The sequence below is a fragment of the Rhodamnia argentea genome, chromosome 3 (genome assembly GCF_020921035.1).
Source record: "Rhodamnia argentea isolate NSW1041297 chromosome 3, ASM2092103v1, whole genome shotgun sequence".
Lineage (NCBI taxonomy): Eukaryota > Viridiplantae > Streptophyta > Magnoliopsida > Myrtales > Myrtaceae > Rhodamnia > Rhodamnia argentea.
In genome coordinates this window covers 15,654,758-15,680,253 of record NC_063152.1, presented here as the reverse complement: position 1 = coordinate 15,680,253, position 25,496 = coordinate 15,654,758, and the positions used below count along the sequence as shown (strand labels likewise).

General features: G+C 38.7%; 1 protein-coding gene and 2 long non-coding RNA genes across 3 annotated transcripts in view; all 3 read left to right on the top strand.

Moving 5' to 3' along the window:
* LOC115732668 (disease resistance protein RUN1-like) overlaps window positions 1-25,496 on the top strand; it is a 525,447-nt gene that overhangs the window by 317,801 nt on the left and 182,150 nt on the right. The window lies entirely within an intron of this gene.
* LOC125314498 lies at window positions 460-23,943 on the top strand. Its single transcript, XR_007197972.1, has 3 exons — window positions 460-489; window positions 5,428-5,432; window positions 23,816-23,943. It is a non-coding gene; the product is annotated as an uncharacterized LOC125314498 (long non-coding RNA).
* LOC125314492 lies at window positions 18,171-19,273 on the top strand. The gene is made up of 2 exons (XR_007197964.1): window positions 18,171-18,215; window positions 19,120-19,273. It is a non-coding gene; the product is annotated as an uncharacterized LOC125314492 (long non-coding RNA).

The window sequence follows — 25,496 nt, the reverse complement described above, 5'->3', positions numbered from 1 at the left end:
ACCAAGACCTATCTTTATTAGTTGAGTGTTTCAAGAGTCCTTTTGTATTTCGATGCATAGTAAATGCTATGTATATACATCATGTCCGTTCATGTATCTAGTGTAGATCAAGAGTCGTATTTTAAACCTATAAATAGGGGTATCTTGTAACCATTTCAGTGTGGGTGAATCGATTGTGAATACAGTATATTGAAAAGCCATCTTTCGTCTCCTCTTCCTTGTGTGAACAAAGTTCCTTTGTGAGTGCTTGTTGAGTGCCCCACAATCGATTTCTCCCAACAAATTGGTATCAGAGCTTCACTGTTTCGTGATTATGGCATCAACAAGCAACCTTCCTTTTCAGTATCCAATCCTCACCAAAGAAAACTATGGCAAGTGGGCTTCCCGAATGAAAGCCATACTTGGCGCCCATAGTGTGTGGAATCTCGTCAACAATGGCTATGATGAGCCAAATGAAGATGTTGCGTTGACTCAAACTCAGAGGAATGCGTTGGAGAAGACTCGTTCGAAAGATCAACTCGCGTTGTCAATCATCTTTCAAGCCTTGGATGATTCCAAGTTCGAAAAAGTCTCGAATACTACTACATCCAAGGAGGCATGGGAGATTCTTCAAACCACGCATCAAGGTGTTGAGAAAGTAAAGAAGATTCGTCTTCAAACTTTGAGAGGCGAATTTGAGGTAATTTGTATGAAAGAATCTGAGTCGATTTCTGATTATTTCACAAGAGTTTTAGCTATTGTGAATCAGATGAAAAGGAATGGCGAAGATATTCCCGATGTTCGTGTTGTCGAAAAAATCCTGCGGTCATTGGATAAGAAGTTCGACCACATCGTCGTCGCTATCGAGGAATCAAAAGATGTCGATTCTATGACGGTCGATGAGCTCATGGGTTCGTTACAAGCCCATGAAGAAAGACTAAAAAGAAACGAGTCCGAGCCGGTGGAGGAAGTACTCCAATCTCGGTTGTCGATCCGAGATGAGAAGGAACAAAGACGAGAACCTGTGCAAGCCCAAAGCACTAATCAAGATCGAGGTCGAGGTCGTAGTCACTTTCATGGAAGAGGTCGTGGACGAAGCGGAGGGGAATTTGCTCACAGAGAAGGTGGCTACCAGAATCAAAGTTTTGTTCGTGGAAGAGGGAGAAATTCAAGAGGTCAACGGTATGATAAATCTAAAATCCGTTGTTATCATTGCAATAAACTGGGTCATTATGCTTCTGATTGTTGGCATAAAGAAAGTAGTGGAGCAGATGAAAAGGCAAACTTGGTGAATGATGCCGATAACGTTCTTTTATTAGCATTCAAAGAAGATGGAGGAGAAAAGAGTGATACGTGGTACTTGGACACTGGAGCAAGTAACCACATGTGCGGTCGAAAGGAGATATTCGTCGAAATGGATGAGACAAGAAAAGGAAAAGTCTCGTTCGGTGATAATTCCCAAATTCTTGTCGAAGGGAAAGGTACGATTCTAATTCATCCGAAGAATGGAACATGTCGGTTTATTACTAACGTGTATTATGTGTCGAAGATGTCGAGCAATATTTTGAGTTTGGGACGGTTTCTTGAGAAAGGATTTACTGTCCCGATGAAAAATCTATGTCTTGTGCTAAGAGATCAAAATAATAGATTGATTGCATCCGTGAAGATGTCGAAGAATAGGATGTTCACTCTGAACATCAAAGATGAAATGTCTACATGCCTTCAAGCATGTGTAGACAATCCTTCGTGGGTATGGCACTTGAGGTTCGGCCATCTCAATTTCGGCGGACTCAATATGCTCTCTCGCAAGAAGATGGTTTATGGCTTACCGCATATTGATCATCCCGATCAATTATGTGAAGGGTGTGTTATTGGCAAGCATTCCAGAACCAGCTTTCCGAAGGAGTCGACGTATCGAGCGAAGAAGCCACTGGAGTTGATTCATTCCGATGTATGTGGTCCGATCACTCCTCGGTCATACGGTAATCATCGACACTTTGTTGCGTTTATTGATGATTTTACTCGAAAGACTTGGGTGTTTTTTTGAAAGAAAAATCGGAAGTGTTTGATACGTTTAAGCACTTCAAGAAAATGATTGAAAAGGAGAGTGGTTATTTTATCAAGTCTTTAAGAACTGATCGTGGAGGAGAATTTACTTCTGGAGAATTCAATCAATTTTGTGATTACCATGGTATTCGACGTTTCTTAACGGCGCCGTACTCCCCACAACAAAATGGTGTGGCTGAGCGAAAGAAACGAACCATTCTCGACATGGTTCGTAGTATGTTGAAAAGCAAAAATTTGTCAAAGGAGCTTTGGGCCGAAGCTGTCGGATGTGCAATTTATCTGCAAAATCGATGTCCCACGCAAGGACTAGATGGTGTTACTCCCGAAGAAGCATGGACCGGGAGAAAACCTACGGTTTCTCACTTGAGAATTTTCGGGAGCATTGCTTATGCTCACATACCCGACCGAAAAAGATCGAAGCTAGAAGACAAGAGCAAGAAGCTTATTTTTATCGGGTATGATTCCTCATCGAAAGCTTACAAATTGTTTGATCATGTCACTTTGAAAGTATATGTAAGCAGAGATGTGAAGTTCGATGAAGATGCTTTGTGGGAAGACAATTGACAAGTCGTCGAATCCGCTTGTAGTGATTCTGTCGAAATGTGGCGTGATTCTGTCGAAATAGAAGACAACTCATCGAATCCTTCATCTTCCTTTCCAACATCATTTTCAAGTCCAAGTTCATCATCGTCAACTTCTTCAAATGGTGTTGATGAACCGATAGCACCAAGATCAAGAAGATTATTTGAACTTTATGAAACCATCGAAGAACTCCATCTTGTATGTCTTCTCGCAGATTGTGAACCACTTACTTTCGATGAAGCTGCTAAAGACGAAAAATGGAGAAAAGCCATGGATGAAGAAATAGACGCCATCGAAAAGAATCAAACATGGGAACTCGTAGATCTTTCGAAGGACAAAAAGGCGATCGATGTCAAATGGGTGTATAAGGCCAAGAAAAGCGAGAAAGGAGAAGTCACTCGTTATAAGGCCGGACTAGTCGCAAAGGGCTACAAGCGTAAAGCCGGGATCGACTATGACGAGGTATTTGCACCTGTCATCCGAATGGAAACCATCCGACTAATGATTTCCATTGCAGCTCAAAATCGATGGCCCATATATCAAATGGATGTCAAATTGGCATTTCTGAATGGTGTTCTTGAAGAAGAAATCTATGTCAAACAACCGTTTGGGTTTGTTGTGAAAGGTCATGAAGACAAAGTGCTGAGATTAAAGAAAGCCTTGTATGGGCTTAAGCAAGCTCCAAGAGCTTGGAACTCCCGAATCGATGCTTATTTCAAGGCGAATGGCTTCGAACAATGTCCGTATGAACATGCTCTCTACTTGAAGCACGAGAAAGGTGATGTTTTATTGGCATGTTTATACGTTGATGATCTTGTCTTCACAGGAAATAATTCCGGATTGATCGACACTTTTAAAGCATTGATGGTGAAAGAGTTTGAGTTGACAGATAATGGTCTCATGAATTATTTTCCGGGTATCGAAGTAAAGCAAAATGAAGATGGGATTTTTATTTCCCAGAAAGGATATGCTGAAAATATCCTTGAGAAATTCAACATGAAAAATTGCACTTCGGTTAATACTCCAATGGATTGTGGTGCAAAACTGTCGAAGTTCGATGAAGGTGTCGATGTTGATTCGACATATTATAGAAGCTTGATTGGAAGCTTGAGGTATTTGACCTGTACCAGACCAGATATCATGTACAGTGTCGGAATTGTGAGTCGATATATGGAGAATCCGAAGACATCTCATCTTAAAGCAGCAAAGAGGATACTTCGGTACATCAAAGGTACTATCTCTCTTGGCTTGTATTATTATCAGTCTGAACTATTTCAACTCGGAGGTTATTCAGATAGTGACTATGGGGGAGATGTCGATGACCGAAAGAGCACTACGGGTTTTGTATTTTATCTGGGTGAAACCGCTTTTACATGGTCATCAAAGAAGCAATCCGGTGTTACTCTGTCGACATGTGAAGCGGAGTATGTTGCTGCATCATCGTGTGTGTGTGTCATGCGATATGGTTGAGAAAGTTGCTAAAAGAAATCCATATGGAGCAAAAGGATGCAACGAAAATTTTTGTTGATAATGTTTCTGCCATTGCTTTGGCAAAGAATCCAGTTTTTCATGAGAGGAGCAAACATATTGATGTTCGATATCATTTTATTCGAGAACAAGTCAGCGACAAACAAATCGAAGTTGTACACCTGAAGACCGGTGATCAAGTCGCAGATATTTTTACGAAACCTCTCAAGATCGAAGTGTTTCGGAAATTTAGAAGTTTACTTGGAATGATGGACGGAAGAGAATTTGGTTTAAGGGGGAGTGTTAGAAATTAAACCAAATTCATGTATATCAACTTCCAAGACGCATGTACCAGCTTATGCATGTACTGAGACCTATCTTTATTAGTTGAGTGTTTCAAGAGTCCTTTTGTATTTCGATGCGTAGTAAATGCTATGTATATACATCATGTCCGTTCATGTATCTAGTGTAGATCAAGAGTCGTATTTTAAACCTATAAATAGGGGTATCTTGTAACCATTTCAGTGTGGGTGAATCGATTGTGAATACAGTATATTGAAAAGCCATCTTTCGTCTCATCTTCCTTGTGTGAACAAAGTTCCTTTGTAAGTGCTTGTTGAGTGCCCCACAGTCGATTTCTCCCAACAGACTACAGATGTGAAAAAGTGGGGACTCCGAATAATATGCAAACCACTAGAGGATGATTTAAAGGTCAAACTTTGAAACAATCAGCTAATGGATCCAGCTTTACTCTGCGAGGTTGTTCTTGAAACAGATTCGGAAGTCGAGAGCAAAGATAGTTCGATTAAGACAGATCTATTGAAGGAAATGGAAGATTGTCAAATGAGTTCTGAGAAACATAGTCAAATAGAATCAAAGAGAAATCATGAGTTTATTCTCCTTCAAGGCAAGCGAATGAAGACTCTGTCAACTTCCAATTCGACGGATGGAGAGCGAAAGCTTTTGTTGACTCACTGTTTTTGTAGGTGGAATGATGGAAACTTGATAAAGAAGCAATTCGTAGGTAAGTGAACTCAGCTGATGCCCATTACGATGCCTTCTTTCTTCTTCTTATTCGCGTTTAATTAATATTCTAACTAAAATTCTGTAATTCTTTCTTCACTTTTAGCAGCACCACTTATCATCTTCTATCAGATACCAGCGAGCTCTGACAAGTGTAAGTTCGCCACTTGCCACGGAGGTGACCAACAGAAGAAGTTCGTCTCCCTGAAACAAAGTTCCTAGAGAACCGAAGGCGATGGAGACCAGCGAGCGGAGGCGACAGACTACCACCGCTGAGCAAAGCCGTGAAAATTGGTAAGATTGCTATAGATTAGGTAATGCCTGGCACATCCAAATCGTATTAAGTTGGTGTAATGCTTGGGCTGGATTTTCAATTCGATTTGTTTGGTGCTACATTTCCCCGGGAACTTGAAGAATGTGCCGATCGAATTTGATCGAGAGACGTTTCTTGTCTGTGGATGCTTGGAAGTGAATTCACTGGCAATCCCTATAAGGTATAGCTTTTCTTCTTTCTTTTGATAGGTGGCAACTTATCCAAAGAAACAGGTCCAGTCTACGTTCAGTGGAAAAACAATCGACATCACACACGCTGCACATGGGTTGGTTCGGTCGAAACCAATGAGACAGAGGGATTTGGGTGCTTTTGAGGTGTCTAGGAAATGTGGATGGGTAGTATATACCTATTACAGCGGGAATAGGTTTGCTAGGACAATTGATTTCTACTGGACATCCTTGATCATCTAGCAATGAGACATGGATTCATTCCATTAGCAGCTGCATATTGATGCTCAAATATTTCTACTCGTTGCAACTCGATGTTGATTTCCTTTTGAATTGCCTGATTGCAGTCATGCAATGCATGAGAGAATTTCTCTCTCTTTCGCTCATATTTTTTCCTCCTAACAAATAACAAGAGCTACTTGATTTTCTTTTATAGGGCAAAGCTTGCTTTGGACATCCTTGGGGTTCCAGTTGGGTAAACAAGCTGATTTCCAGTATCTTGTGGAGCATAATAAAAGACAAAAGCACCTTGCTATAGTGGAGGTGGCTAATCCAATAACCAGGTGCATTTCAGTATCTTTTTCCATGTGAGATTCTCAGCAACTTTAGGAGAGCAAAACTTGTGGACTTGAAGGAGAGAACATTTTTCATTAAATGCATTTCCTTCTACACGAAGAACCAACTTTCTCACTGACAAAGTTTCCAAGTTTGATATCCTTGCATTATTTTGTTCTCCTTGCGCTTTCATAGGCAACAAGACTTGCAGAGATGGAAGCTCCTGATGATGTTCTTGAACAGCGGCGGAGGACTGAATTTCCGGCTGCAGAAGATGCAGAGGACTTTTCACCACGCTCCCTTTTGTGTGACATGTGAACCATAAATAATGTGTGCAGTAGCATTGTGAACCAAGACCATTTGGAATTCTAGTTAGATTGGCAGAGATGAGTATGGCAGTGTTTGCTCGCTGGTTCTGTTGTTAGAATGATCGGTGAACTTGCGGACCTCCATATTACATATGAATTGCTTCTGAGGAGCGAAACTCGACTTACTTCTCGGCAAGGGTGTTGAGCCGGCCTGGCCCCTGGGCGAATAGTTTCATGTGTGGACACTGGAGAGTACATTTCATGCTAAGAAAACTAAGACAGGAACAAGATCCCATGCGCATCCAAGAACACCCTCGTTGAGTTTTATCTATCTTTGTTCTCCATTTGTACTTTTTCTTAAGTTGCTTCTTGCACTTTCATCCTCCTTGTATTTTCGTTTCGAAATTTTATCTCATTTCAATGTAATTTCAATTCCAGTTCGTCTACTTTTATTTGCACTCAATTTCATATAGATTCATTCCTCCATCCAAGCCCCACTCATACATTTTATACTCTACTATGAAATTAGGCGCCATCTCTGTAGTTCGCCCTTCACTCAACCATCACTACAATACACGACTCATAAAAATTATACCACATAGTTGCCCCATTCGTCATTTTCTAATGACCATGTCTGAAAATTATAAGTATCAATTTTTTGCAAAACAAAGGAATACATGAGAACTTTGTTTTTAGACGTAAAAAAAAATCCTCATTTAAAATAATAAACAATTACCTTCCCTTTTTGCTAAATCTCCTTTATCCCTAGCTAACTTAATACCTAAGCAGAATCCAGTAATTCTCTCCTCTTTGTTCTTTTTCTTTGATATTCCCGCTGTAAGCTCCTTCCTTTTGTCCGCCATAAGCAAACTTCCAACTCCATCGACGCCTCTTTCAGCATCACCACTCCACATCTTCCCTACGACGCGGATGAGCTATCACGAATGGAAGATCGCCACCTGCCAGCGGAGGCGACGAGCAGAAGAAGTTCGTCTTCGAGAAACAAAGTCCCTAGCAAACCGACAGCGACGGAGACCCGCCAGCAGAGGCAACCTACTATCTCCGCCGACTGAAGCCATGGAAACTGGTGACGTAGCTTCGGGTGAACGATTCAATCCTGATGTTTTGGGCTTTATGCAGCTTGCTATAGATCAGGTAATGCCTATTGCCTGGCATGTCCGAATTTGATTAAGGTGATGTAATACTTGAGCTGGGTTTTGAATTCGACTCAGTCGGTGCTACAGTTGCACGGGAACTTGAAGGTTGTGTCATCGAATTTGTTCGAGAGACGCTGAATCAGTGTTTCTTTGTAAGTTTTGTCTGTGGATGCTTCATAGTGAATTCGTAGTTCATTGAAAGAAGTAGGTGAAAGAAAAACAGCCGAGGGAGAGTGAACTAATGGAAAGTAGGGTGTACATTTTCATTAGGAGATGCAACAACCTTGGCAGCGTCTGTGGTTGATGTTATCTGATATGTGTTTTACACTGTTAATTCTTCTTTTTATTATTGTTCCACTAGTTCATGAATTTGTGTATCTCTGTTGACTTACTTTTGCGCATATACTTCATGTACTTTTACCAGTAGGCCCGATTCGCAGTGGCCGTCGCCCCTTTAGTAACGGCGGCATGGACAAGTGCTCTTTGAGAGTTTCGCCGAATATCTCCCACTCTTACCCGATGTGAACAACCATTTCCGATTGGGAAAGCTGCTGGGGAAAGAATGATTCGCAATGGTCTATAAATAAAGAGGAGCTAGTTGACATCGGAAAGTAAATGTAAGAACACTTTGGAAGAAAATAAATATACCGTAATTTGTTACAAGTAATAACTCCGTCAATAATTTTATTTTTGTCTTTTTGTCTCAACTTTTCTTTTGTTTAGTTGAGTAGCTGAACTTTCAGAATATAGCTCAACGTGATCCTTTTGGTTAAATAATGTGGTATGTCTTTCTTTCTTTCTTTTTTTTTTTTTTTGGGTTGTTGCTGACTTGACTCATTTACTCGGTAAATACGGTCCATATTGCTCAATAGGAGGTGATCGACAAAGTAGAAGGCCCATGTCATAAGGGCATAAATTGACATTAAGCCCAATATGAAAATGTTGGGGATTAAACAGATACGGCCAATTTCTCTCTCATTTCTAGGACAATTCCATCCTGATCTAGTTTAGATTTAGAGTTCTTTGCATGTATATTTTCAAGATTTCACTATATTCGGGTTTTGTTTGTGAACAAATCCAATTTCGTTAGAGATCAAAGGAGAGTTTCATGAAGGTTTCGCTTTATAGGTGTCAAATCTATACTCATTCAATCTTTTTACTCTACTCGATGATGGTATGGGGACGCCAAACCTAGGCGTGCACTAAGACAAAGCCGTAGCAGCAGATAGAGTTCTCAGTGTGTGCTCATTGCTGAAGAAGAGTTCAGTAATTAGCCGTCGATTATGGTGTGAAGAAGTCACAGATCTGCTCTTTGAGCGTGCAATCTATTACCTTATTATGATGGTTTCTCTTTTATCTGGAGCTTTATTTTGTTTTGAAGTTATCTTGAATGTATTTTGGTCTCTTGCATCTCGAGAAAATGAATGAAATACAATGTTATTTCTGACAATAAAAAGAAAAAGAAACAACAGATAGGGCAGTTTTTAATTTAATCCGCTTGGAAAGTACTAAGTCAAAACTCTCTAAATTATTCCCAATAAATTGTGCAGACTCTGTTACAACTCCAGAGTTGAGACACTCCCTTCTATTCAAACCTTGAACTGCATTATTTCGTATTTCGACCGTGCCTTTCATCTTTAAAAGAAGAGAAATTCTAAACTTCCCTGCTTCTCTCCCTTCCTGGGGTCAGTGGTCATCATCAATTGGACTTCACACATTCTATAAATGAAATCAAATTTGGACGGAACGCGACTGAAGGAAGTTGGGCATCAATGCCAAAAAAAAAAATGAAAAATAAATTCAGACACTCAAAACGTTTGAACTTGCCTTGGAATTGTTTACAAGAAATTCAAAGTTGAGAATTTCTAATGACAGTTCATAATCTTCCATTAGATTATGTCAATTTTTGGGTATTCGCTGGATAGATTCCTCTTCCACCTATAATATAAGATTATGGATTCGAATATGAACTCATTCTCAGCCCACAATTAAAAAGACTGACTGTCATCTATCACGATTGAGTAACAAGGGACATGATTAAAAATTCTAAACCTATTGTACAATAGCTACAATCTTAATCTTTTCAATGATGTCAATTTAGTCCTAAATCTATTGCACCCAATTCAGTTTTAAATCTTTTAATTGCTCCAATTTAGTTCTAAACCTATGACGCCCAATTCAGTCATAGACCTTTTAATTAGGTCTATTTAGTCTTAAATATGTTGATAATTTGTCAATTTAGTCCTAAACCGTTTGTCAATTTGCAAATTTAATCCTTCCAGCTAAAATTTATGAGTAAACATAGGTGATCTAATCAGCGTCGCCGTCTTACGTGGCACGACAGATATTGGCGAGGATAATTTTTGCAATTTTTCATTTTCTGAATTTTTTTCTTCTTTCTTTTTCTTTTCTTTTTTTCCCTTTTTACCTATGCCAACTATCGTTGGGCCTTGTCGGCCTCAAGTGATGGCTGCCCCTGGCTAGCCTTAGGCAAGTGTAGCCTTTGCCTGGAGAAGGGTCCCCCTCATTGGCTTAGCTGACGCCAACAATAGCCCAAGTGAAGGCCACCCAAGCCTGGCCTCGCTTAGGCCTGCGAGGACCAGATGAGGGTGACTCTCATCTGAGGCTGGAGTCGGCAATGTCTGGCAGAGGTAAAGAGGGAAGAAACAAAAAGAAAAAGAAAAAGAAAAGAAAAAATTTGAAAAGTTAAAAAAAATTACAAATGTTGTCCACGTCAACGATTTCCAGCCAAAATTAGTTTGAATGACATAGTTGGCAAATCGTTAAAAGGTTTAGAACTAAATTGGCAAATCATTAAAATATCTAGCAATAAATTGGCACAATTAAAAGATTTAGAACTAAATTGGCAAATTGCTGAAAAATGTAGGACTCAATTAGCACAATTAAATTGTCCGTCGTACAATAAGTTTAGAATTTTGTTGGACAATTTTCCTACTAAGAATCTGACCCATTTTCACCATTACGATCATCCTTCCTTATTCCTAATTTTTTTTTTTTTGGATGAATCTGAATCACCACGAGTAATTGGGTCATACACATTAGATAAGGTGGGTGTCACGTGGGATCCATTCTTTTAACCATGAAGATTTAGCAGCTCGAGTTTATACAAGTCGTCTCGAAACGCCCGATCGTATATGTTAAGAAGTAGTGGTACGGTTATCTACCTTGAAAATATCATTGAGTGCATTTAGTGCATAAAATAAATTGAATTTGACTCGGTAAAAATAGTCGACTCCATACGAATCTCTTCAACTTTTACGCTTCAATTAATAACTTTTTAGTTATTAGACGCAAATAATTGCCTCCCCATAGCTCTTTCTAGCCAACAGCTCAAGTTTACCGACGATTGTGCATGATCCAGCACATTTTGTTAGTGGAATATATCTCTAAATTATAAGTAAAATGGCACTGTTAATGCGCAAATAGGGAGATGGTTAGGTGCTCTCTAATTCACCACACGATTGTCCATTCAACCTGTCTGCTTCATCATAATATTTTTCTTTAGAGGAAAAGTAAAAAATTCATGGTACTTGATATTGAATAATTAGATGGGTGCCTGATCCAATGATGCTTTGAAAGCATCTAACGCTTTCTCAAAAAAAAAAAAAACTAAGCTATTTCGGATGAGCTGTTGCTGACTCATTTATTTAATAGTTTGGTTAAACAACATATCCTTTTTTTAAAATAAAAATATATGTCGCTTTATATAAGTTTGATTTATCTCTAATGCATTACGTTTATATGATTGAGAATGACAAAATTTATTTAATAGGAGTAAAACCTGCAGATTGTCAACAATGTTGATCCGCATAATTTTTAATTTTACCAATGTCTATACGAGTCCACAGTACTTTTCTTATTTGGAATCAATCTCCAAAATAAAAGAAAAATAAATAAATAAATTACAAAAAATATTTAAATATCTTAAAAAATTGACACGTCAGTGCCTGTCGTGACACATAGAATGGTCGACATCCATGCGTTTTTAAGCCAAAATTGGCCGAATGGAATCAATTGATAAAAAGTGAAAAGGTTTATGACTTAATTGGTGCAACTGAAAAGTCTACGATGGAATTAGCAAAAAGTGCAGTAAGTTTAGGAATTTTCATTAATTTACCCTGTCTTGATAAGAAGAATTTTGTGTAATTTGATGTTTTGAAAAAAATTATGTCTACATTGTAATTTTTCAATACAAGTCCAAACAATTTTCAAATGATGTAATAAAACGTCTATTTCTCTCCGGGGAACGAAACGGTAGTTGTAATGTCATAGTCATGTGGCCCTCGTGGATAAAGATGGAGGAACAAACAGAAAGGTTGGGCTCTTTTATTAATGCTAAAATTTAAAAATAAAAAAATAGAATTATTGTCGTGCACGCCAAAATGCCCATCATGAGTTTTTAATTCTATTTCACGAAAATATTTTAGTATATGTATCATACCCTAAAATTCATACCTAAATTGTAGAGACTGATCGGCCGTCTTATAAGGGACGAAGCATTTAATGAAAACCAACCATTTTATAACTATTTAACTTCATATGAGATCATTCATTAGGTAAAAACTAGTATTCGCAAAACTTAAAACACATTATGGCTTAGCAAGTGACAATTATCATTATTTCTATGACATCAAGTCACGAATAATTCATTTTATAAATATGTATTGACTATATAACCATGGAAGTCAAATGAAAGGATATCAAGAAACCCTATGGCCACATTTCACCAGATGACAAAGTTTGGAATCCATGTTTATGTACTTGTACTGCCTAAGTAATAATTTCCTTTCAAGCATATTGTCATAAAAAGCCATTGATGTTCTGTGTGCAAACTGATATTAGTCTAGACTATCAACTTACAGGTCAAAGTTCTAGATTTAATTGGTCCATAGGGGCTCTCCAGCGCAACTATTATTATAAAAAAAAAATAATGAAAGTGGTTAGACCTATCATATATAATGTGCATATAACTGTATGTCTTACAAGTGAGCCAACATGGTTTGTTAGATGATTATTTAGCAAAGAGAAAACAACCCCTCAAGAGGTCGCGAAAGCCATTTCGAGGAAGCCAACATGGCTTGTCTTACAAGTGAGCCTATAACAAAAGCCAACCTAATGAACGCGAATACTTCATTTTCCATAAAAGAAGAAGAAACCCGAAGAATAAACAGGTGGAAAGCCATTCCCTCAAGCCAGCATAGTAATTAAAAGTTTATCTTATGTTGAACGTCATAGTCATCTAGACTTACAAAAAATTTAATATCATACAAAGAAACTTCTATCCATAAGACAATCTGACTAAGTATTCGGTGAATATAAGTCCATGTGTTCACACCTATTAGGTATCTTGGTCCATCCTTAAGCACCATCATTGTCCAAAGTTCTTAATATCATTAATAGATCTAATACTATTGTTTGCCGTCCCTACCCCCAAAAAAGTCACGCATCTGTGTCCTCTAGTACAAGAATAAATCAACAAGAATATCAAATGGCAAACGAACTTCCTGAAAACATAGTTATGTGTGTTAGGAATCACACACCGATTTTACAAAAAAAAAAAAAAAAGGACCAAGCAAGCAATCCATACTAGCTTAATATAAACATAAAAGAACATACTCGAAAGAAAATATCAGAAAATTTGTTATCCAAGTTCATCCAAAATTGGGCTACATCTCCACGCAAACATACTCTGCGAATCCACTAGATTTCAAAGAAAATAAGAATACCATAATAATCTTCTCTCAAGATTATGGCACGCAGAAAAAGAAAACTCACTTTTTTTTTTTTTGGCCATCACGTCCCCTCTCTCTCCTCTCTCTTCCTTCTCTCATAGAATGGTAGTAGAAAGGGAGAGCAAGACTATGGCTTAGCAAATGGCAATCATCACCAGTTCTATGAGATCGAGTAATGATTACTGCAATTTTTATAAATGGACATAATGCATCGCCGAAGTACAACAAATAGATATTCTCAAGTAACATCATTGTTCCATCTATTCTCCATAAGCTAATGCATCACATAGTATGCATCAATCACATGTACTCTAAAATAGGCAGCTAATATCAATGTCAAGGACTAATGTCAAGAAACCCTACGCTAACATTTCGGCAAGTGACAAAATCCGCATATTAATATGTATACTGGCACAATCCAAGTTATAATGTTTCTCAAGCATATTGCCGTAAAAGCCATCGGGCTATTGCGCACAAATTGCTCTATATTTGAACTACTAATTTTTTTTTTTTTTTTTTTTTTTTTTTTTTTTTTCTTTTTCCTTTTTTTTTTTTTTTTTAATATTTATTTTTATATATAGTTATTTTTTTTTTTTTTCCCATAACAACCCCCCCCCCCCCCCCCCCCCCCCCCCCCCCCCGCCCTCCCTTTTTCTTCCGCCCCCAAAACCAAAAAAAAAAAAAAAAAAAGAAGAAAGAAACCCCCAAACAAAAAAAAAAAAAAAAAAAACAACTTGGAAGAGGAGGAAACACAAATATATATATATATATATAATTTCCAAAAACCCTCCAAACCCAAGCCGGGGCCCCCCTACAAGCCCGTGACCAAGTCATAACAAAAAGAGTCATGGTTGAAGCCCGCTACACAACCAAAATACAACACTCTACAAAAACTGAGAGACCAACTATCCTAAGCCTCGTCCTCGCTATTTGGCACAATTTCGTCTAAGGCTGCCAGCTCGTCCTCATCCAACTCTGGAGACTACTCGACATCCGAAGGCTCCACAACTTCGCCATCTTCTTCTGCAGGTACCGCGGCTTTGAGGTTAGGCGCCAAAACTCCTTGTCCAACATCTGGATGCACTACCACTCCATCCGGAGGAGCAGCATTTACCGGATCAAACTCTCCGACTCCATCAAAGGGAACATCAAATCCTCTCAACGGTCCCACGGTCATATTACCGTGGCGGTACGTCCAAGCTACATACGTATGGGGCTTCTAGTAGATCTCCCCGTAACCACCCAAATCGTTGTTGTGTGCCTACAATAAACTTTGTTTTCCCCCACCGGATATTCCGTTACTAAGGTATCCATGTCTTGGGGAATACCGAACCTCTAAGGCGGTTCATTCATGCTTGCGGCAAAGGGTCCGAAATAAACAACGAGCCCACGATGGGGTGAGATAAAATCTTAATAAAAAAGCCCATAACCCTAAGTTAGGGCTCTAGTGCCTCCAGACATATTTTCAATGAACAATTTCCAACAATCCTTCTTTCTTACCCAAAAATTCCACAATTAAAATCCAGAAAAATTCCATTCTTTCTCCGAAAATTCTCACACCTTCTCAAATATTCTACGTTACTTCCGTTTCGACGTTCCACAGCCTCATCCCGACAATATAATATTCCACGTGCTCCGGGACCCGCGTTTAATGCATCAGGCCATAATATAAATATCCACGTTACTCCAAAAAATTCCACGTTACTCCACCGACATCATACAAGTTCACAACATTGAGCCTCGGACCTTTATAGAACACGGCTCTATATATATATACCGGGTCTCAGACACAAAGAATACGACCAAAAAATCTCGGTCTCGGACATATAGGAACACGACTGGATTAGGTCTCGGACAATTAGTCGAACACGACTCACTTTGGTCTCGGACGACTTAATTGAACACGACTTTCATACCTTCTCGGTCTCGGACAATCGGACGAATACGGCTCACTTTGGCATCAGATGACTTGATTGAATACGACCCTCATATTTTCTAAGAATAGATCGGGACCACGTGATTCGCTCACGTTAGAGAATTAATAAATCGGGACCACCCGATTAATTCACGCTAATCCATAGATTAATCCAGACCACACGATCAATTTATGCTACCACAGAATTCAATCTATGCCATACGACCATATTTATGCTAACGTAGCAATAAATAAATAACGTACGGTTAAAATTATACTAACGTGCAATTAATACGCACCATACAATTTAATTATACCAACGTGGAAATTTATCGGGGCCGAACAATTTAGATATTCTAACGGGCAATTAATACACTACTATAGTACTAAACAATAATGATACCACATTTAATTAATTCCATGGCATAACAACATATTGTCACATAAAAGTAACTATAGTTAAAATATAATCTAACCATGGTTCAAAAATTAACTAGAGTTAATAACTAACCTAACCATGGTTAAATAATTGCATAAAGTAACTAAATTAAGCATAAAGTAACTAGAGTTAGCAAAAGTAACCATGGTCTAACTTTGACCATGCAATTATCCTCTTGACTTCACTATTCACTTCAAGAATATGCTTTCTCTCTCCTCACTCCCTCCATTTTCGGCCATAGCCATTTCCTCGAGCAAAACAAACCAATTTTTCTTCAAAACTACATAATCTATGGTCTATTAGCACCCTAGATACCTAATATAAGGTTAGGGACCAACTTACAACAATTTTTACAAGTTTTCCGGCGAGAAATGGGCGAAGGAATCTTGGTTCCAACCGGGGGCTCCGGTGACTCCCTTGCTCGGCTAAAAATCCACAAAACTCCGACGGTTCAAGGTGGTTCGGGTGGTAGTCGAGCTCCGGCGATCCAAGAGGAATTCGGCGAGGCTTAGGAAATTTTTCGGTGAGAGAGAGTGAGAGCTATAGTGTTTGGCCAAGAGAGAAGGTGAGGGGTAGAGAGAGAATGTTGTTTGCAATAATAAAGAAGAAGCCTAAAAAATTCAATAATAAAAGCTAGGATAATATTGGCATAGATATTTTTGGTGCCTTGAAAGTCAAGGAGGGTAAAATGGTAATTTCTCACCAAGGAATAGCCCAAAATTTCGGCCAAGAGGGGTATTGACCAAAATACCCTTGAGTCAAAGAGAAAAATTGGGTACTCCTCAAGGGCAAATGGGTAATTTCCCATTTTCAGTCCAAATTTATTTTTCTTGAACCCTTTGGTCGAACCGCGAAGAAATTTGTACACTAGATGAGGAAACGTCTAAAATTTTATTTATTGAAACCCTTGAAGGTCCGACGTCAAATTTTGAAACTCGATTCGCGATCAATCTCGATCAATAGAATTTTTAGCGTATCTCAAACTAAGGGGCGGCTTTTAGGAGTTACGCGTATCGATCCGTGATTAAATCACGTTTAATAATTACTCTAGCCATGGCGACCTTGGTTGTCATTCAATTGCGAAGGGGTCAATCACTTGTCCCGATGGTCGCGATCGTTAGAAAATAATTTAGGGACGTTTGGAACCCATACGAGGTCAAACGGAATCACCCGTGATCCAAGCGTAGGATATTATCCAAGTCGTTTCTTAATCATTCTAGGATCGGCCTATATTGGGCCAAAATTGCCCTCGACAATTTTCATGGCCAAAGAGTCCATTCAAGAGGTCCAGCAAATTTTTTATCTTTTTTTTTTTTTATCAATGAGCCTATAAAATGAAATACTTCATTTAAAAAAAAAATGAAGACTAACCAGAACAAAGCCATTCCCTCGAAGACGGTATGCAGTCTGCAGGGAAAATAAGGCCATGATCTATTAGTTTTTTCTTATTAATGGACCTGTTAGTATTTTTTGTTGGTACACTTCATCGTGCGTGTAATTATATGTCTCTTGATCGGGTCAAGTGGTAGATTATTTTATAGCAAGATAAAAACAACTTCTCAGAGGTTGGGGATGAAATTTTGAGGAAGCCAGAAAAGTCGTTTTTTATCAGCCCGAGACCTACTTTTGTCGGCCACGGATAAGCTTGTTTCGCTCTGACAGTCCGAATAACGCGGCGGTTACGCGGTCTTGAGTGAAAAAAGTCAATGTGTTCACACCTTTACATGTCTTGGTCCATCCTTAGCCACCACCATTTGCAAAATTATTAAAAAAAAAGTTACGCATCTCTCTCCCCTGGTATAAGAATTAATCACCAAGAAGATCGAGTGGTGTACGAGCTACTTGAAAACACCATCAAAGCTTAAGCTCATAGTCCTTTTTGATTGTTGAACTCCTTCCAATGGCTTCTTCGCCAGAATCCATAGGGCCTTACCATGTCTTCTTGAGTTTTAGAGGAGAGTTGCGTAATAACCTCGTTGGTCATCTCTATAGAGCGTTAGTCAAGAACGGAATACATACTTTCCGAGATAACGAGGAATTGAGGAAGGGAAAGAATATATCGATGCTCATGAAGGCCATCGAAGAATCGTGCATCGCAGTCATTGTTTTCTCCGAGAATTACGCTTCTTCTTGGTGGTGCTTGGAAGAGCTGGCCAAGATCATGGAGTGCAAGGAGGAAAAGGACCTCATTGTTCTACCAGTATTTTATAAAGTAGACCCAAAAGAAGTGAGAGGGGGGAGAACGAGTTATGCAAGAGGCCTGGCAAAGCATGAGTCTAAGTATGGTAAAAATTCGAAGGAAATGACGAGATACAAGAAAGCTCTTCTCGGAGCCGGCAGCTTGTCCGGGTGGACTTTGAATGATGGGTAAGTAGAAACCAGTTCCATATTTTGTATAAGAAACTAATCTTTGCAAGTATGGATACAACTGAATGGATAAATCATAAAAGTTAGTAATTTCACATGAGAGTTAGTATTTAAGACATAGACAAACCAAATTTGGCAAAATATTAAAAAAATTACAATTAAAAGAAAATTAAACTGTGCTTAGTTGATAACTTAATTAAAGAGAAGTTGGTAATTTACTCTAATTAAGGTTGGCGAATTATGAAATGAGATAGTAAGTAACTTAAATGAGAGCTAGTAACCCAATAGAAAAAATTAGTAAAAACTTAAAGAATGAGTAAACATTGGCAAGTAGCTCAAGCGACGGTTGGTAACCCAAAACTAACAGGAAATTATTTCATATGACAAAAGTTGGTATGTCATTCTAATTTATGTTAGTAATTTCATACAAGAATAAATTCGATGTCATGAGTTATGCAAATCAAATTTGGTAAGTCAGTTCAAAATTCGTAATTCTAAAATAATAAAAAAGTTGGTGAATTCATAAAATCATTGGTAAGTTAGTAAAAAGTTATATGAAAGGATAAGTCACCGATCCTTTTTTCGCCGACAGTTATTTAACATTCCAATACTTATTTGAATTCACTGGCAAGAAAAAAAAAAACCTATTTTTGGGCATAGAACAATATGATTCTGCCTTTGGCTTTTGCTAAGCTCTGTTTCATTCGGGTAAGCTCTGTAGCTCTTTCTTTGGGATCCTTGTTGCCCTCCTCAAAGTGTGATAATTTATTTATTTATTTATTTAGTTATGGGCTATTTGAGGTCTTCACTTTTCATTTTAGTCAATTTGAGTTCTACAGATTTTCGATTTTGGCCAACCATTTCAGGAACTAGTTACAGGTGGCATTTTGAGTTTGAAAAATCACGTGGCTATCCATAAAACAGACGCATGGCTTTTCCCATAATTAAAAATGGACACTAGCACTTCAACGGCTGAAAAATTTACTGACTGATTTGATCAAAATAGAATGTTCAAACTTGTTTGTCAAATGGACAGAATGTTAAGTGGCGTTATTGCCCTTACCCCATTTGTTTGGAAGGAATAAGAAAGTTCACAATGTTTTATACAGGATTAATTAGCGTGTGCAGGCCATGTAAAGCAATAACATCGTGCTTTCGGGGAATTTAATGGTTTTGGAATCAAAATCTTAACCATCGTTCAAAGTCCTAAATCACATGAGAGTCAAAACGAAAAATAAGTGAATCGTCATGTCTAAAGCAAAAGAACATGGATAATTTAAGTAGATGGACACATGTTTTGATTGGTGTGGAGCCCTCGGAGTTCAAATTTGACTCGGTGGGAATACATCTTCTTTTGGCTGTAATTATCTGAAAATGAGATGCATTGCTTTGTCACTCTTGGCTGGTGATTGCTCGTTATTTGCTTATTCCAATTGCTAAAATGATGCTAAAAACTTCTTTCTTCATTTTTGCCGGAGATGATGAGTCGAAGCTTATACAAGATATTGTGGAGGAACTCTCAACTCGCCTAAGCCAAACACCTTTAGAGGTTGCTGAGCATCCGGTTGGGATAGAGTCACGAGTGGCTGAGCTGAAATCAATGTTAAACCTTGAGTCTAAAGATGATGTTCTCATGGTGGGATTATGGGGACAGGGAGGCATTGGAAAGACAACATTGGCGAAAGCCATCAATAATGATATTTCCGGACAATTTGACGGTTCAAGTTTTCTAGCACGTGTTCGAGAAAATTCAGAAGATTGCAAGGGTTTAGTTACTTTGCAAGGACAATTACTGAACGATATATTATTACCGTGCAAAAAGATAGTGGTGTCCGATGTCGATAGAGGTGTTATGCTAATACAAGATAGACTCCGTAACAAAAGAGTTCTTGTCATCCTTGATGATGTGGATGACGAGAAACAGTTACATGCTTTAGCAGGAAAAGCCAAATGGTTTGGTAGTGGGAGTAGGATCCTCGTTACTACAAGAGATAGCCATTTTCTGACTCCCAAGTTAGGTTGGGATCATGTGTCCGTGTATGAAGTTAAAGTGCTGGATGACGGTGAAGCTCGTGAGCTACTTAGAAAGCATGCTTTTCCGACATACCAAAAATTAGAAAGCAGGATAGATCTAGTGCATGGTTTTCTGAATCATGCTAAAGGCCTTCCTTTAGCACTTGTGGTGTTGGGTTCCTTATTACGCGGTACAACAGAAGATGTATGGGAAAGCATACTTGAAGAAACTTTCCATGACTCCGAACGAAAAGATTAATAATGTGCTCAAAGTGAGTTATGATGGACTAGAAGAAAATGAGCAAGAGATCTTTCTCCACATTGCATGCTTCTTTAAGGGGCGGGAAAGAGAGTATGCAAAGAAAGTTCTCGAGAGTTGCGATCTTTGGACAGCTGCAGGATTAGATATTCTTATTAAGAGGTGCTTGATAAGAATTGAGTATGGAACGCTACAAATGCATGACTTGATTCAATCGATGGGTAGGAATGTTGTGAACCACGGCTATCGAGATGATCCCGAAAAACGAAGCAGATTGTGGCTCTATGATGATGTTCGCAATGTTTTGCAACACAACAAGGTAAGACCTGCAAATACCATCGAAACCCTGCTCCTTATCTTTGCTTCTAATTACTAAATATGCATAACCTAAATACTGTTGTATATACAGGAAGATTGCGATGTAAAAGCCATAGTATTGGAGCCACCTGAGCCAATAGAGATATATATCGGTCTTGATGCTTTTACAAAAATGAGCAAATTGAGATTGCTCATCTTGCGTAATGTGCACAATTCTTTCCAAGATCCCGTGTGTTTTCCTAGTTGGCTAAGATGGCTCGAGTGGCATGGTTATCCACATATTCCAGAATTTTCCTCTGGCTCAAAGGAAATAGTCGGACTTGATATGAGCAAATGCAGTATCATGGCAGTGCCAGAACAATTTAAGGTGAGCATTTACCTGCATAGACCATTTTGTTATCTACTGCATCTGTATATGTATATGCGTATTATTTGTATTAGGACACAAAAGGAAGTGGTGTTCCTATGTTTTAGTAACCACTTCTCTATTTTCTTTCATTACTGGCGCCTGAAATTTTTTTACGTGCAGCAAAATTGGCATTTGAAAAATCAAGCGAAATAACATTATTAGAAATATTTAATGGAAACATTTTGTCGCTAAAAGAGACAATACAAAGGAATTTTGTACATGTATGTGGAAAAACAAAAATATTTCAAGATTTGAATTTTTTTTTATGAAGGTCATTACATCATAAGAAAATTGAAATTTTAATATGGAATATGTGTGAGATAAAATAGAATAATCAATTTTATATGTTTGTCCATGGCATAATATTTGTGGAACAAGTAATTGAGGATAATTGATGGAAGGACTAATTTTTTTTTTTAAAAAAGAAGGATTGAAATCCCTTCAGAATGTTTATCAAAGTTGGCTTCGTGGTTTTGGAGGGCCTACAAAAACTGTAATTCCACGGTTAAATGTAAGGAAGCAACATCATCATACAAACGCCCCTTTCTTGTCCCTTTCAGAATGTTTATCAAAGTCGGCTTCGCCGTTTTTGCAGAGCTTCCAACGACTGAAGTACATTAATTTTAGTCACTGCAAGTCGCTGGTTCGCATTCCCGACGTCTCGTGCACTCCATATCTCGAGGAATTGCATCTTCAGGATTGCAAAAAGTTGAAAGAAGTCCATAAATCCATTGCAGATCATGACAAGCTCCAGGTGTTGGATTTATCGGGGTGCTCTGAACTTAGTGTCTTTCCGAATGTGCTCAAGTCAATTAATCTTCGAGATCTCAATCTTGAAAGATGCAAAAAGTTTAAAAAGTTCCCTGATATTCCACGTAGACTCGAAGGCTTGAAAAAGCTTCATCTTCAAAAGACGGGTATTAATGGACTTCCTGCATCAATAGAAAATCTTGTCTCTTTGGAGATAATACTTATGAATAATTGCAAGAAGCTGAGAAGTCTTCCGTCTAACATCTACAAGTTACAAAGACTTGGACTATTGCAACTTGAGGGTTGCAAAAATTTAAGCGAGTTTCCAAATTTCGAGGATTCAGCTGATCCGTCCACGACGAACGGACTTCCAAATTTACATTTTTTAAGACCTTAGGGGATGTAATCTATCCGAAGTAAAGTTTCTTGAGAATCTTTCATGCTTGCCCCTCTTGGAACAGTTACAACTGTCGGGGAACCCTATTACTAGCCTTCCACCATCCATCAGTAAGCGTGATCATTTGTCTCGCTTGGATATTTATGATTGTCATCAATTACAAAAAACTCCCGAGCTTCCACCATCTTTGACGTATTTATTCGCAGATAATTACGACTATTTGCAGCTGCAAAACAGTGGATACCAGGTTAGACTCTCTCTCTTCTCTCACTCGTATCGATGTGGAGTAGAGTATATGCTGGATCGATTGTGTGCTCGTTTATTGCAATGGCAGAAAATGACAGATTGGCGGCTTAAGAAGTGTAAGCAAATACAAAGTAGTTCTGCACGTATATGCATGTAATACAGGCGGCTACTGCACTTCTATGGGAATGACTTCTATCACATGAGACTTGTATATTAACGAGAGCAAGGATCATTGAATCTCTACTCATTCATGGAGTTCTATTTGGAAGTCGGATTCATTAGGGCTACTAACCAAATTCAAATTGAATTCTTCCACATGAGTAATAGTAACAAACTTGCGTATTCTCTAATGGCTTCTCTTTGTAACAGATACCTCCTAATTTTAACATTGTTCTCCTTTGGGAAGAGATGCCAGAGTGGGTGCATCCTGTTGAAAAGGATTCCGTATCTTTCATGGCTTCAAAGGACTTGTACGACAATTTTTTTGGATTGGCTCTCTGTTTCGCTCCCGGTGATTTTTATCCCAAGTTTGAGATTTTACCACATGTTAATGGCGAAAGGCGAGATGGTAAACGAGGAGAATCCTTTTGGAATATGGATCCGGATGAAATCTGGCTTCGGTATTTCACACCACATGATTTGTGGGGAGAAGTCGATTTTGGTGGAGTTGATGGGAATTACGTGCAATTTAGCCTTACAGTAGTGACAACTGGTGTGGAAAAATGGGGATTCCGAATAATAGCCAAGTCACAAGAGGACGATTTGAAGTTTGTGCTTATAGATCCACCTTTCCTCTACGAGTTTGATCATCCCCTCGATAGATCGGAAGCCGAGAGTTCACTTACGCATGAAGATACTTCGAGCAAAGCAGATCATGAGCTTTTCTCCCTCGAGGCATGCGAACCAAGACCACGTGGACTTTTAATTGGATTGGCAAAGATGAGTATGGCAGTGTTTGCTCTCGCTGCTTTTGTGTTTGGATTCAAGAAAATATCAGCCAAATGAATCTAGCTTTATTCAATGAGGTTGGGCATGACTCCACATATCCAGAAGTCGAGAGTTCAAAGAGAAATCACGAGCTTATTCTCCCTCAAGGCTGGCTGCATTTGTGGTTGGATTGATGGAAACTTGCTAAGAAAGCAATTCGTAGGTGAGTAAACTTAGCTGATCTTGATAACAATGCCTTCTTTCTTCTTGTTATCCTAGATAAAACTCCGTAATTCTTTCTTCTATTTACCTATTTTCTTTGTTTTTAAAAGTTTTCGTTTTATTATTATCAGTTTTGGTAAATCTTCTTTTCTCCGCCACAGGCAAACTTCGAACTCCACCGACTCCACTTTCTACATCACGACTGCGCATCTTCCATCCGACACCACTGAGCTCTTACGAATGTAAGATTGTCACCTGCCGATGGAGGCGACGAACGGAAGAAGTTCGGGGGTAACCGACGGCAATGGAGACCTGCGAACGGAGGCGACGGACTACAATTCAACAGTTCGGGTGAACGGTTCTCTCCCCTGAGCTTCTGGGCTTCATGCAGATTGCCATAGATCAGGTAACGGTTCTCTCCCTGAGCTTCTGCCTCACTTGCTCAGGTTAGATTCAACCAAACAAAAATGGAGTAATTCTGCAGGGGGCTACCATACCTTTTATGGGTAAGATTTTTGTCACAGGAGTCTTCTATATTAACGCAAGCTCTAGTTAGAAGTGGAATTTAATAGGTTCACTTACTGAACTCAGATTGAGATCTTCTATTTGGGAGCTTTTGAGGTGTTTAGGTGTTGGAATGATAAAGATCTGGATGTGACATCATTGGTACTGATTCTATCACAATAAAATCCTCTCCTGCTTGTGTGTGATGTCAGCAACAGTTAATTATTTTGTCACAAGATGTCGAAACATTTCACAATCATAGTATAGATACTTGTGCGATTATTACTAACGATGAGTAGAATTCTAGCTTGTGATAAGAGGATGTAGTTAAACATCTAGCATTACATAAAATGGCTTTAAGTGATTCCGTGCGCTCTAACGGACAATGCATGTGCCATTTACTGCTTTTCTACTCACAGAATTTCCTCAAGGGGCCTAAGAGAAGAAGCTCGATTCTTGTCCCAATCAGTTTTTGCTCGGATGGTCATGTGTTCATTAAGGATTGCAGCTACAATCACAAGTTCGTTTCATGCTTTAACTTAATTATTAGATAATTTACGGAATAACCCTATGTCGGCATCACTTTTCTAATGCTAATTTTTGTCGTGGGACATAATCTGTAATCTGCTTGATATGTATATATATATTTTGAGTTTTCCGAAATTTTGAGTTAATTCTAGGCGTGCTATTGATGTGTTTGAGCACTAGAGTTCGGACTATATCATGTGTGATCCCTAATGATGATAAAAGTGGCATATAATTTGCATGGATTTCCTAGCAAAGGATGGATTGACTGGATTTAAGCTTCTTGAGTTTACCAATTATGGTGATGATTGTTAACTTTGCGTAGCATAAAATTGTGGGAAAATCTAAAAGCTTCGATTGGTTGCGTGGTGGCCATGATTGTTTTAGATTGTCAAGTGGTGGCTCCAAGAGTACATGAAAATCTCAATGTTTTGCCTGGTCAACTACGGCAATTGGCAATTTCTTATTCCCTGGCTATGGAGTTATTCACAAGCTTTTGGTTGTTGGTCTCTCGATAAATCAGAGACATTATTTGAATTAAAGGATTCAATTACGATTTTGTGATTATTTTTAATATCAAAATAGCGGTTTAGTTGTGCTTTAAAGGGGTCGGATTTGCTTTGTTTTAACACCGGATTTGCTGTGTTTTAACACCGGATCTGTGACGGGTCGAGATCGGGTAGAAACTGGGTCGAACAACTCGGACAGAAGTTGAACAAGACCGTAGGCACGTGCAAGGCAAATCCCACGGGCAGAAGAAGTGCGTGTGGTTTTTCACGCTGTGCTCCACGCGCTGTCGTACTTTTCTATCAA